Below are 3,958 nucleotides of genomic sequence, written 5' to 3'. Positions count from 1 at the left end.
GTCCGTAGATTGCGTCCGTAAGTCAAGCCTGCTCGACAGGCCTTCACTAAAACGAGCATAACTTTTTACTCGGAGGTCGGAATTTAGCAAACTCGGTGGCGTTGGAAAGATAATTCAATTATCTATCTAACCATAGGTCATGGGACACATAATTCATTTTGTGCTAAAAGTTATGACCATCTGAAGTTGACCCATCAGAATTTTCAGCTAACTGGCTGCTAACCTTCGATCTACGGTCAGACCTACGGACCGTGGATCGAATGACGGTCCGTGCTGGTCAACCGTAGTTCGTGTCAGAGGCTGGGTAAGGAGGTCTTGATCCACGGACACAGACCACGGACCGTGGTCTGATCTACGGACCGTGGGTCTGTCCGTGGGTCGAGACTTAGCCAATTTTTTTCTGAGCTGGCTGGGGAGGGGTTGCAGTGGCGAACCACGGACCACCAGGACGGGCCGTGGTCTGACCTACGGTCCGTGGATGGTGACCGTAAGTTGCACCTGCAACTTCTCTAAAATCTGCATTTTTTTGGTCCGTTTCGGATACGGGGTGTTACACGATCTAGGACTTGACCTCCACTCTCGACTCAAGACACGACATTTGAATTGGGACCCGACTTCCAAATCGAAACCCAACTCCGACTCTCGATCCGGAACCCGACCCAAGACCCGATTTCTAACCCGGATCCAACCCTGACACGCGACAACTGACTTGGGACCTGATCCGACCTCTACTCTCAACCCGAAACCCGACTTTGTCACCCGACCCGGAACCCCACCCCGACACTTGACCTAGGATCTGACCTCAAATCCTGACCCGGGACCCAACACCCAAATCGGGATCTGACTTTGACCCAATCCGACCCGACCTCAGACTTGGGAGTTGAATCTCAAATTAGGTCTAGAGGTTCGTGTCCCAATTTATGTGATATAGTTGACTTTTTAGTCTGTCGAAAAAAGAATGAAAAAATGTCTTTTTGTCTTGTCTTAAAGGCATTTTACACGCCCTCTCTGGTCATTTCTATCTCTCTCTCTATATATAGAAGGCCATAACAAACATTCACATAAACTTGAATACTCCAATTAACTTCAAGATGATGCAAGATGTTTGGACTCAGTTGGGTCCAACCATTGCAGCAATCATGTTCATCTGGACCATGTACCAGAACTACTTTCCTCACGAACTTCGTGGTCATATTAGGAGGTATACCGATAAACTCGTTACCTATTTCTATCCTTATATGCACATTATGTTTTATGAACTTGAAACTGAAGGGTGGTTTGAGTGGAGTAAAGCTTACGTAGTGATTGAAAGGTACCTTAGCAAGAACTCGAGCACACAAGATAAGCGTCTCAAAGCCAACGTGGTGAAGGATGGTCAATCTCTTGTTCTAACCATGGATGATCATGAGGAGATAACCGATGAATATAAAGGTGAGAAGGTTTGGTGGATTTCGAGCCAAAAACCAGCTAGCAGACAGACAATATCTTTTTATAGGGAGGATGAGAAGAGGTATTTCAAGCTAAAATTTCACAAAAAGAATCGCGACCTTATCACAAATTCATACTTGAAGTATGTGTTGGATGAAGGAAAGGCGATATCTGTGAAAGAGCGACAAAGAAAGCTGTACACAAACAATAAAGGAGATGGAGGTGGTTATAGATACAGGGGAGGGAGGATGTGGAGTGGAGTAGTATTTGAGCATCCGTCAACATTTGATACTCTAGCTATGGATCCAAACAAGAAGCAAGAGATTATAGATGATCTCGAAACATTTAGCAAGTCAAAAGCGTATTATGCAAGATTGGCAAGGCGTGGAAGCGTGGTTATCTTCTTTATGGTCCTCCAGGAACCGGTAAATCTAGCATGATTGCTGCTATGGCTAATTTCGTGAAGTATGATGTCTATGATCTTGAGCTGACATCGGTTAAGGACAATACCGAGCTAACAAAACTCCTGATAGATACAACAGGTAAATCTATTATTGTGATTGAAGACATAGATTGCTCTCTTTACCTTACAGGTCAACGAGAGACGAATAAGAAGAAGAAAGAAGAGGAAGACAAAGGAAAAAATGAGGAAGATGCCGTCAAGGAGAAGATGAAAAAGGAGGAGAGACGAAAGAAAAGCAAAGTGAGGTAACTTTATCTGGACTTTTGAACTTCATTGATGGTCTATGGTCAGCTATTGGCGGTGAAAGGCTTATCGTCTTCACTACCAACTACGTGGAGAAGCTTGATCCTGCTCTAATTAGGAGGGGGAGGATGGATAAACATATTGTCCTATCGTACTGTTGCTTTGAGTCATTCAAAGTTCTTGCACATAACTATCTTGACGTCATGAATCTCATGTTCACTTTCCTGAGATTCGTCGTTTATTGGAGGAAACTACTATGACTCCTGCTGATATTGCTGAGAATTTTAGGCCTAAGTCTTCAAAGGAAAATGCAGACACTTGTTTGGAGAGATTGATTAAAGCTCTTGAAACTGCAAAAGAGGAAGCAAAACTGAAGGCTGAGGAAGAAGAGAGAGCAAAGGCTACTGAAGAAGCTAAGAATGCTGACGGTGTAGACGAAAAAGACAAGTTTAATTAGGAGAGGGCTAGTTCATACCGGATACAACTAATATCTGATTAATGAGTTAAAAGTTGTACAGCTTTCGTATGTTCTGAATTCTGATAAGTAACTTTTAGTATCTTGTTCCAATCATGAACCTGATTGTCATATTCTTGTTCCACATCATGTCAATTTTTATGTTTGTATTTTTACTAATTCTTGTTGTCTGATTATCTACTAATATGGAGCAGGTCACAGGAGATGATGGTGAATCTGGTGGGGATCGACACACTTCAATCTTTGTTCTTGGCAGACAGTTATTTGTTGCCATGTTGATGTTAGATACTTGGCAATATTTTATGCATCAGTACATGCACCAAAACAAGTTCTTGTACAAACATATCCATGCTCAATATCACCGGCTAATTGTTCCGTATGCATTTGGAGCTTTGTACAACCACCCTTTGGAGGGTCTGATTCTTGACACAATCGGCGGGGCTCTAGCTTTCCTTGTATCTGGCATGTCACCACGTACCTCCATCTTCTTTTTCTCATTTGCTACGATCAAGACGGTTGATGATAACTGTGGACTATGGTTGCCCGGAAATCTCTTTCATATCTTCTTTAAAAACAACTCCGCTTACCATGATATCCATCACCAGCTTTATGGGACCAAGTATAACTATTCAAGCCTTTCTTTGTGACGTGGGACAGGATACTTGGTACTTACATGCCATATGAACTTGAGAGGAGACCGGAAGGAGGTTTTGAAGCTAAGCCTGTTAAAGATTGCAAGGAACATTGACAATACTGTTAGTACATGTTTGTCATAGAGTATGTACCACTGCAATTTTTGTCTTCTTCAAATGCTTAGACATTGTCTCAGATCTGATATCTGGTATATTCAACTGCAGGCAGAGATAAAATATTACTGAAATACATTGTGTGCCTTGAATTCTTTAGTTCCAAGCATATGGACATGTATTGTGACTTTCTCATTGTTCTTTTCTGTGGACTATTATTGATGGTGTCGAGCTCACCTCGACCATTTTACTGAGTACCTGCTTCTTCCAAACAAAGAGGTATCAGGTATCTCTGTTTAGCGGTACTTAGATAGATGGGAATAAATCTCTTAGTATTTTTCGCTTTTGTTGTTTTCACCTGCTTCATTGATTGACCGCTAGGCCATACTCTTGGGTGCTAACATTGTCATTTCTCTAACATGTAGCAGAGTGGCATCACAACATTTTGGTGAACTCATAAGAAAATAGAAAAGGCTGAAACCATTCACTTCAGGATCCGTAAAATCTAATGACTTACATAAAACCTCAAGGACTTAGATGAAAAATTTGTTCAATAGTTACATTCTGAGATGTATTTAGTTTACAATGAATGCAACAGCCGTT

General features: G+C 41.9%; 1 pseudogene; it reads left to right on the top strand.

Annotated features, from left to right (window-relative positions):
• Positions 1 to 1,091: 1,091 nt before the first annotated feature.
• Positions 1,092 to 3,372, top strand: LOC125869432 (AAA-ATPase ASD, mitochondrial-like; annotated as a pseudogene).
• The last annotated feature ends 586 nt before the right edge of the window (positions 3,373 to 3,958 follow it).

This window comes from Solanum stenotomum, chromosome 6 (genome assembly GCF_019186545.1).
Source record: "Solanum stenotomum isolate F172 chromosome 6, ASM1918654v1, whole genome shotgun sequence".
Taxonomy (NCBI): domain Eukaryota; kingdom Viridiplantae; phylum Streptophyta; class Magnoliopsida; order Solanales; family Solanaceae; genus Solanum; species Solanum stenotomum.
Note: the sequence above shows the minus strand (reverse complement) of the source record. Positions and strands in the feature narration are given on the sequence as shown.